Here is an 11,053-nt window from a genome sequence, read left to right on the forward strand (position 1 = left end):
AATATCTTAATATTAAAAAATTAACTTTCTTCTAAAATGCCCATTTTACAATTGCCTGGTGCCTGACTGCACCAGAGGGGTATATTAATCAGCAGCACCACACAGTATGTCGTGTCTTATTGCTTAATTATATAGTGAAAGGGGACACAGGAAGGAAAGTGAGTAGAAACTGTTAATTTTGTAGTGCAGTATTTGATTCATATTTCAGTGTCCTTTTCTTCCTTCCAGTGGGAAGGAGATGGAGGAGGAGATGGCAACAGCTGCCTGGTCTAAGCCTCCCATTTAATCCAACAGTGCTAGTTACCCCTATAGTCCAAGCATAGGCTTCATGTTAAGCCAAGTGACTTATCTTTTTCTGGGATTTGTTCTGCTCATACTGAGCCACTCTGGCAGTGCAAATGCAGCAAATACTCATTGTTTGTTTCTTTCTAGGGGAGTCCCTATTATGTTTAGAGCTGATGTACCTAATTCTTGTGTTGCTCCTTAGACAGCCCCTAGTGTGTGTGTTGAGGCGGGGAAGGGGCACCATGTCCGGGCATGCAGAGGGTGTGGCCAGAGTATATTGCTCTTCAGTTATCCCCCCTATAGTCAGATACATCCTTGGAAGACTTCCGCCAGTAGATTTTAGAGCAGTTCTGACCTGGGTGAGGTGACCCCATACTAACATGTTAGCTGTTGCCTAGTGTATCTGCTATTATCTCTCTGTGGCAGAACTGAAATAGTAGTATTACTTGCGGGAATTTTTTAGCAACAAAAGGGCTAGTGTGGACCTGGTCTTCATGGCTAGATACAGCCATTCAAAAAGCCCAAGGCATAATACAAGTTACATGCTTTTCTGTAAATGGCATATTTCAGGTCAGTAGCGAACAGAATATATTGGCCCTTTAGGGGGAGGGGAGGGGGAATCTTAAAGGGGGTCCCACCATTTTTAAACCAGTCTATGTGTGCCAAATTTCTGTTCTATTTCAGGTATAGACTGGTTTCCAATCACTTGTACTGCTAAAAGCATAATGGCTGTACCTGGCCCATGAGACTCACTCTTTCTTTGTATAATACCACAACTTGGAGTGTTTTTCCTAAGGAACGCAAAGTACTTTAGAAAGGTGAATAATTATTGATATCCCTCATTTTGCTCATGAGAAAATAGAGGCATGGAGAGATTGAGTTCCCCAAGACTATAGCAAACCCATGTCAGAGCAGGACAGGGAACCGAGGCCTCTTAATTCAGATCCCTGTTTCCAATTGCTTCCTTTTTTTCCATTAATGGGGAATTTCCTAATACACCGGGACCCTTTAAGATATATATAAATAATTTAAAAAAAAAGTATTTTGCTCCAGCTACAATTTCCCACTGCAGAATAATTTAATAACACAGATTCTGGCAATAAGCTGCTGTTAGGTTTCTGTTCTGAGTACAGCCCAGGTTGTTAACATTTGATTGCTTTTTCGGCAGTGTCTGTCTATGGCATTTCTAAGACACCTATTACTGTGGTATCAAAGCATCTCAGTCCAGCTCCCAGTGGACACGTGTGTTTGTCATAAAGCCTCCCACTGCAATGGCACTAAATAACAATCTTGTTAGCATTTTCAGCAGGGGCCAGGATTCAAACAGATCTATCGTATAATCCTAGAGGTGGTTCTCCTGTGTCACCACCATTGAGACTTCTTGACAGGAAGGTGTAAGGATGTTTGCACTGTCACTATGTGTGGTGGACCTTTCCTGTAGGAAAAAAAAAGAGACTTCAGTTTCTGGAGTTTTAATTTTAACCCCATCTCATAAGCACTAAAGAGACTTCCATATTACATGGAATAAAATGAAGACTCCTCCATATCTGAAAGTTATGGATAACATCTAGGTTCACAAAATCATTCAAATAACTACTCTTACTACATGAATTTAATATTTAGTAATTATGATATTAGTGAGGAGATAGTGCTTCCTATTATATTCACTTTGATCTATAAAGTGGATTCTTATGTTAGGCCAGGGGCTGGCAACATTTTTGGGCAGAGTGCCAAAAACACCTGCAACCTTGACTTGTAAGATGCTGGCATGTCAGGGGCAGATGGTGGGGGACCCATGACGGGCCCAATCCTTGTTGTGGCAGTGCATCCCCGGCCCTTTCCCCGAGGTGTGTGCACCAAGCAAAATGCCTTTGCATGCCACACTCTGGCATGCGTGTCAGGGGTTACTTACCTCTGTGCTAGGCTATGGCGCCTCATGCTAGGCTATGGTTTCTACTTGTTATGCAGTTGAATTTGGACGTGGTACCCATAAGATAGTGTGGCAGTGCACCTTTGGGTGCCTGCCACTTTAAGGGCAGTGTCAGGCAGCTACCAGGTGCTTGATGGTGGCACACATTTTGAAAGCGAGGGATATGAAGGCTGCAGTTTGCTGCTGCCAGCCCAGGCAGAAACATTGCCTGGCTGAGCTGCAGCAGAAACATCTTGAAGGTAGGAGCAGGAGGCTCCTGGTCCTGGACACTGCACCCTGCTGGGGATGGGTAGTCTGCTGGGGCTCCTAGTGGCATGGGAGCCCCCAGAAAATGCCAGGCCAGTTACCTCGCCAGTGAAAGGCAAGGAGGGGCACCTAAACTCCAGCCCCTGCCTTTGGGTGGGCTTTGGAGGCAGTTGTGGGAGTAGTGGGGCCAGGCATGGCAAGCAGAGTGCCACCTGAGCCCAGCAGGGATGTGATATCCCAGAGACCCCAGAGTGGGTAGCATGGGGAGCATAGAGTGTGGCCTTGCACAGAGTAGGGCTGAATGGGAGTAGGCCTGAAGGGCTGTTCATGAGGGGGGCTGAGTAGGGCTGAATAAGGAGTAAGCCTGAAGGGCAGTCCCAGGGGCACGTTGAGTAGGGCTGAACGGGGAGTAAGTCTGAAGGGCAACATAAGGGCCAGCCAGCCCCTTGAGTAGTTGATTGTGACAATGATAAGACCCCAGGGTGGGGCATGGTGTAGAGGCCCTAGAGGGGGTGTAGTAGGAATCCCATGTGTGGGGAAGAGGCTAAGGCATGGTTCTGGATGCCTGAGGCCGTAGTTTGGGCCAGACGCTGAGTAGAGGGCTCAGCCAGAGAGTTAGGGGTGAGTCCTGACACTGGTAAGTCCTCCGCTGCAAGGAGGCTGAGAGTGGGATGAAAGCAAGACCTTAAGGACAAGCACAATGACCTAATGATCCAGGGAGGGAGGGAGAGTCCCTGTGAGACCCTGGAGCACCAGTCATGGTGTAGGTTATGATTACATCATGTGGATGCCATCTGTGAGCCATGGGCTGTGGTGTAAGGGAGGTTCAGAGCCACAGATAGTGTCCCCTGGCATCGGGGCTGGGAATGGGAGGCTTCCTGCATTATAACACCAGTTTATGGAAACAACAAAGTAGTGGCAGGTGAGACTGGGCAGACTGCCCCAGAGAGACAGGTGGGTGGGCTGGCATGAGACCTGGACCCGAGCGTACCCCCTGTCACAGATAGTTTTATAGAGGCTTCTGGGAATCCTTTCATTGCCCTAATTACATACTAACTTCCAAAGTCCATGATGGGCAGGACAGTGGAAAACATCTTCAACAAATAAATTGTATATTTAATTACTTTTAAGTTTGTTTGCAGCATCCACTGTTTGTACAGAAGCTAGTCGTTCTTAAATAAAAAGCAGCTTCTTTGTAATACCCCCCCCGCTTGCAGAACACAAGCTTTACTCTTCAATGAAGGCTCCATGGATATGGTGAATGTTGTCATGGAGAAGTAGACATGATAGTGGTTCTTCATTAGGCAAAATGGTGTGTTCTCATAATAACTTAACTAACTTGAGTTAGCACACAGTAAAATCCTAGTGAAGATAAGGCAGAATGTAGTACGTACATGAGTCAATCATTTGAGTTAAAGGATAAGGATAAGCCTACAGTTTTTCATGATCTTTTAGTTCATCTGAAAACTAAATCGTCCTTGACTTCATTGGTATTTTACTTTCTGTTGGTTAATTCGGGTTAAGAACACACCTTTTGTTCTTGTAAAGACAATCCTTTTTTTTTTTTTAGAGTGCCAAAGACTCCATGAAGTCCAGATGAGACTTTGCTGCTGCTGTTGATTTTTACATAGAAACCACTGAAAAGTTATAGTTCTAGGCAGCAGTATAAAACTTTAGGTAAGCAGAAGCTCTCAAAAGTTAAGCCATGTAGTACTATATATGAATATTCAATAGACAAATGTATGATACTGAAAATTGTTAGCACCTGAAGGGAATTCTGTTATGCAAGGCAAATTCTATGCCAAATTTTATACAGTTTCCTGTGCTATATAGCTGAAAATTGAACTGAAAAAAGTGTGTTTCTCCATATCAGTGGTTCTCACACTTTTAAATTTACGGTGTCCCTTGTTACACTCAAGGCACCCCTTGGAACATGCCAGCTGTTAGCTTTCACTCAGTTTTTGACTATGGAAAAATAGTAGAGTAATTCTTCTGTTGCAAAAACTCAGAAAGACCCCAAAAGGTCAGAATGTTTTTAGCACTATGGATTCCTATTTGAAATATCTGGGTTTATCTTATGAATCGTGTAGGAGTATCTGCACCTATAGTGATAATATGTTGGAATCACTGCTCCTTATCAAGGCATCTTTATGTGTGCATACTCCTTTGCTAATTGCTCATTGAATGTGTCAGTTATTGGGTCAAATTCAGTCATGGTGCACTGTTACTCGATCAAAGTCAGGAGCTCCACTTACATCAGTGCCAGATTTATCCTATATTTATTTTAAATTCAAGACAAAATGATTGGCATAAGTACAATTATACACAAGAGAAAAACAAATTAAAATGACCATGTTTTTAGGACTCTATGAATGCTAATCAGTGTATAAAATTATACACTTGTCACACAGTTGCAGTGGGTTGATAATTCTATACTTAATAAAATGCCTTAATTTTAATAGGTAACTTTTCCTCAGCTTTCCAGTGCAGTTGGATAATGTTATGGTTCATTCTTACTGTAACTTCCCAAACTGCATACCTTATACATTCTCACTGAGATCATGCATTGTAGGCATGCTAACAGCTCCTCAAACGAAGCAGTTGGATTCCTGTGTGTCCTCCCTCTGGAATGTCTCTGTTTTCTGTGTCTGCTTTTTTCAGTAGCCTGAAATTCAGGCTGTGTCACAGTCCTCTGTTATGATTGAAATGCGGGATGCCAGTTATTTATTTATGTAAAATGTTCTGAAGCATTAACTCAAAAAACCCCATAGAAACTGAACTGGTATTGTAGTCAGTGCTTTTATTCAGGTCTTCCGATGCACTGTGAATGCCGCCTGCCTTTGTGTGTTCCAATCCCATGTTTATCTTGACGATGCCTTTGTGTTCCCTATTTGACATATTTTACTGTAAATAAAGAGCAACACTGTCTTGCAACTGTATCCACTGTGACATTTGACTCTCAACTGAATGAGTGCATTGTGTGATGTGTTTTGGAAACATTATCTCTTTTTAAGAAATAATCCAGTCCTTTAATAGTTTCCTGTGTGTGCCTGTATTCATTTACAGATTCAAAAAGATCAGGTGTTAAACCACCTCTCTACCAAACCCCAGACCATTCATTTAATCCATTCACAAAGTACAGGATAACATTTTTAAACTCTTGCATTAGATCTGCATGGATACAGTCTTTCCCTCAAACACAGGTATCAAATTAAATTCTACATTATCTTTTTAACATAAGCCCTTTGATCATGTGATTTGGCTGTTGATGTTTTATTATTTTTCTGTATTATGTATTATTTTCTCATATTTCTCCTAGACAATAGCTAATATCTCTTACCCAGATACTTGCGTCCAAAACATTATTTAAAAAATAAAGGTTACTGGTAGTGGATATTCCACAAACCTGATTCGCCGTTCCATGCTGACAGTTCATTTAGCTTGCAACAGACCTTACCATAATTTAAATTGTTCCTTACTGTATTTTATATTGTGCCTTCATTTGACATTAGAGTGGTTTAATTGAATGGACTTTTCAAAAAAGACTTAAGTCGTTTGGCACTTAATTTACATATGCCATCTTTTTTTAAAGTTAGTTTATAAGGTAAACTACATTTTAAAACAATTTATTTGTTGGTTTTACATACAAACATTAGGATGTTTTCTCAAACTCTGATGCCTTAAGCTTTGAACAGCGGGGGCACCTCAATGCTTTATAGTAGGGATTTAAAATTTGACAAGGAGTGGCCTTTGTGTCAAGGATGAGTCTTTTGCCATCTCTGTGAAAATCCAACCACATTTGGAAACGTTATAAACCTACACAAATACACAGTCAGTCTTTTGACTCATTGGATTAGCATAGTTATGGTATGTTTGTGCAATAGACAGAGACTCAACCATGTGGTTGTCCACTTGATGCCACGTGATAGAATTTAATTTTTTTCAATTTACTTGTTAAAAAACTTAAGGAAAATTTTTTTAAAGAAAAAATGTTGAAAGAACATTAAGGTTGTAAAGTCAGGCATTCATAGTTCAATGTGTGGCCCCAAGCCACATTTACCGTATGTTATTCAAAATACACTCTGAAGACAGAATTATTAATTTCTCATGGGCTTCTCTAAAGTGCTTGTCACTACTGGATCTCAGTACTTCACAAACATTAATTATTTTCACAACTCTCCCATGATATGATTTTCCATTTTATAGATGGAGAGCTGAGGAACAGAAAGGTTAAGATCAAAAGCATCCACTAATTTCAGAAGTCCAGCCTGAGAAACACCAAAAATAGCTCCTAAGGGGTCTCAGGGTTTGTTTGTTTTTTTTAAAGAATTCTTAATTTTACATGACACTTTCTATGTTGAAAGCACACCTCCTGTTGTGTGAATGTCAATGGTAGTTTACAGTGCTCGCATTTTTTGACCTCAAGATATCAAGTTGGGCACCCAGAAAATGAGGAACACACAGTGACTATCTATAAACAGGTTGGTTTAAGTGGCTTGAATACACCATATAGGAACTCTGGCTAAGGTGGGGAAAAAATCCAGTTCCCAAGGCAGCAATTAGCTAACCTAACCATGATGTGGTCTTCTGCTCTCTGACATGTTCACTACCTGCTTTTGAACTTCAGTGATAAATGAAGGGATCTTAAAGGCAATAACCTCCTTTATTATACAGTCCAATTTGTGCCCAGATCACATCCATTCAGGGCTAAATGAAGAATGGGTTCTGTGAAAAAATACAGATGCACAAGGAGTACAAATTAAGGTTGTTTGCACAGGCCACCTTAATTCTGACTTATTCTAACTTTTGTGTGCTTGATATTGCAGCCTTAATAAAGTTCATCTAACACTGTGTGTGTGTGTGTGTCTATTTATCTGTCCATCTCTTCATTAGTGATGCACATTTGCCCACTACCTCTGCATTTTATTAATCCTTCCCTCTAGAAATTAAGTTTTACACAGTACTGCTTTTTTCTGCAACTTATAGAGCATTTACAGGTTACAAATTGGTGTGGTGTCAAGGTTTTATTAGAACTCTTTGGGGTTGGGGAGTGATGAATTTGGGATATTTATGCTCTGATATTATTTATCTAATTTTCGCCAACAATGGTGATGCTGTAGCTATGAGGTGTGCACACTACTTTTGAGCATATGGTTTAGTTGAAAGGGGGAAGAATGGAAAAGGAAGCAAAAGAGAAGCTAAAAATGGCATATTGGTGGGATTCTCCACTGGGAAAATATTAAGGCTCCTTAAGGGTAGTAATAATTATTGACCAAAGAGTTCCTGTAGTTCATATCAGAAGATTTCTGCCTTGAGTGATATTTATATTTCATGAATGGTGCAGTTTCTATTTTATCTTGCAGTGTGATAAAGTAGTGATCTAAGAACTCCCTGCACTTTGCCAGGTTGCCTGTCCTTTGGTTAAATTAGTCCAGCAAATGATTCTATTGTAAGTTTTTTTGTACTTACAAACCAGTGTTTTATTGAAGGTTGTTGTGGATTAGACTTTATGGTTTATGTGGCCCAGACATTGCTGAATCTGTTTTGTACTATGGCTGTTTATATATGTAGCCATACACGGGCACACAAACAACAAAAAACAAAAGTGAAATTATAATGCTACATTAGGAATAAACTGCAGAATTTTCTTTAAAAAAAAGGATTCTGCTAAACTGAGAAGAGGCTAAACAAGTGTGGACAGACTAGTGTCCTGAGGCACTACTAAAGCAGGAGAACTTTTGAAAGGACAAAGAGCTAGTTTGCTCTATATAAAGGAGTCTCTTCCTGGAAGATGCATGCAAAAAATTGGCATTCTGTAGATAAATATGCTTACAATTATTGCATTGTGGGGGGGAAGGGGAATAAAAAGTTCACCACCTAACAGTGCTAACGTTGCATAGTACTTCATGTCACCCTGGTTGAGAATCACTGCTCTATGATCAAATTCTGCCCTTAGACAAGCTCATGAAAGCCATGCTGAATTAAATAAGTTGTGCTTGTGCATCTGAGGATAAATTTTGGCTCCTCACTAGACCTGCTACATGGTGGATCTATAAGAGTAATTACATATCTAAATGGATCTTTAAACATAGAATATGCCATCCAAATTCCATTAGGGACTGTAAAAGTTCTCATAGTGTACTGAAAAGCCTGGTAGGATGGAAAGAATTCTCTTAATCCTTTCATGGGGCAGAGTTCCTGTGTGTTGTAGTGCTTTCCTCTTTGGATTTGTATTACATTTCCAGGAATAAAGGTACAAGACATTTATGAAAAGATAAAAATACAGATTCAAAATAAAACCATTTTTTGATGTGGCATATCCACCTATTTTAGAGCTACAAGCCGCTTGTCTTCAATATTTTAGAAAGTCTATGTAATGTTCCCATTTTTGCATTGTGTTTTCCTTCCCTATTTTAATATTATTATGACTTAATTTTGATTGCAGGACCAGAGCTTGCATAGTGGTCATTGCATCTGTCTTGGGCCACACTGACTTCACAGGGTCTCGTTTGGGTACCAGGGTTTGTCTGCTTGAGTCTGACTACATGAATATATGTATTTCAAGCAAAAATGCAAATTATGCATTGTGACATCAGTTCAGCAAAGCATTTAAGCACATGAGAATCAAGCATATGTTTAAATGCATTGTTGAATAGAGATGTACTAATGAATTGGAGCATGGGGGAAGTCTATAGCTTCTGAGGCTAAATAGTTGGTGGGCAATTTTTCAAAGGTGTAATCCTCGCTCCCTTAGATTGTTATCTGGCCTTCTTCATTGCTTGATGTGAACTGGGTACTTCTCAACAGCTCTGGTTATGGATTAGTATTACTGTAGCTTTGGACTGTTTCTTTGTTGCTACTGAAGATTATAACGTGGTACTATTGTCACGAAAGGGCTTTGAGCTGTTCTCTGACTAGTTGTTGTCATAGTTCAAGAGTCCATCATGAAGTTCTCAACAATTATTGTGCACCAGTTACAGCTACAGCTATGCAAATAATTTATTTCTCATTTGGGAGCTAAATGGGGAGGAGGGGAAATTGAAAATTATTTTAGTTCAGGTCAACCCCAAATGAAAAAAATAGTTTTTCAGTACAAAAGAAATGATTTATTTTGGGTGAAACACTGTTTTGGGTTAAACGTTTTTTACATTTGTTTAAACATTTTGTGGGGCAATGTTATTTTATTAAAAGCATTTTCACTGGAAATTAAAGGCTAGCTTCACAAGGGGATTTAGTTGCCATTTACAAAATGGAGGATGTGCCTTATAGCTTATAGATCAGAGGTGGGCAAAATGCGGCCTGGGGGTCAGATGTGGCCCACCAAGCCATTCTATCTGGCCCGTGGGGCCCCTAAAAAAATTAGAAAATTTATATTTATCTGACCTGGGCTGCCTGTTATGTGGCCCTCGATGGCTTACCAAAACTCAGTAAGTTGCCCTCTGCCCAAAATAATTGCCCACCCCTGTTATAGATCCATGGTTAAGGCACTCAACCAAGATGTGGGAAATCTGACTGATTCAATGGGAGGGACTTAGATTTGCACTCTTAAGACAGTGTCACAGCCACTTGTCTAAAAAATTAAATATTAATTGGGACAGTATGAGAATGGGAACAACTGTATAGCTTGGTGGTTTGGACATTCAGCTGAAGTGAAGGCTATCCTGGTTCTAGTCGACGCCACAAACGAGTCTGCAAGAAAATCTTCCCAGGACATAGTTTAGCCACTGGGCTGTAAAAGAAAATCCTTTTCTTGGTTTTGAACTGGAACCTAGCACCCAAAAACAAACAGTTTTTTGTGACAGTTTGACATTTTTCTTGGCTCAGGACAAATCTCTGAATTTGACCCAAATTAATGAACACTTTTGACTGCCCTGAAACTACATTTTTCTGCAGAGAAATAATTTGCCAAAGCAAACAAACAAACCAGTTGTACTTCAGAATCAGGCCCTCTGGAGCCAAATTTCTCAAGGGTATGTTTTCATTAGTCAGTGGAGTTACTTCTGGATACAATAGGATGAGAATCAGGCCCATACACTCTTTAAAATCTTTCTGTTTTCATTCCAGGCTTGCTAAACCTACAATCCAATACTTAACACACAGACGTAGGGGAACTCACTCCTGATTATGGCAAGGAGTTCTTTTTTCATTATATGCTGTGTATCATCATATATGTTATACTGTTGTTACCTTGCTATACATTATATACCTAGTGATCTGGAGTTATGTAGTAAGATGACATTTATTTTGACAAATAAAACTGTTTCTGTTAAGCCTTTAGAATATGGAAAATCTCCACTGTCAGCTTAAATGATTTGGTATAGTAAAAATAACCTTTTCAGTTCAGGACTGAATTCAGCGGAGAAAGAGATCTAAAATTATACCTTGTTTTTACTTTTGGTTTTTTAAAGTGTAAAACATAACACTTTTCAGTTGCAAAACATCCTTTCACCAGACACGATCTAAAAATCCTTTATTTAAACTATGTCACAGTGTTGTGTTAATCTTTGAACTACAGATATAGGACCAGGTGGTTTAACTCAATCAAAATGATGGAGTACTGCTGACTCTAGCTGTGGATCTGGTCCGCAGGAC

The sequence above is a fragment of the Alligator mississippiensis genome, chromosome 10 (assembly GCF_030867095.1).
Source record: "Alligator mississippiensis isolate rAllMis1 chromosome 10, rAllMis1, whole genome shotgun sequence".
Lineage (NCBI taxonomy): Eukaryota > Metazoa > Chordata > Crocodylia > Alligatoridae > Alligator > Alligator mississippiensis.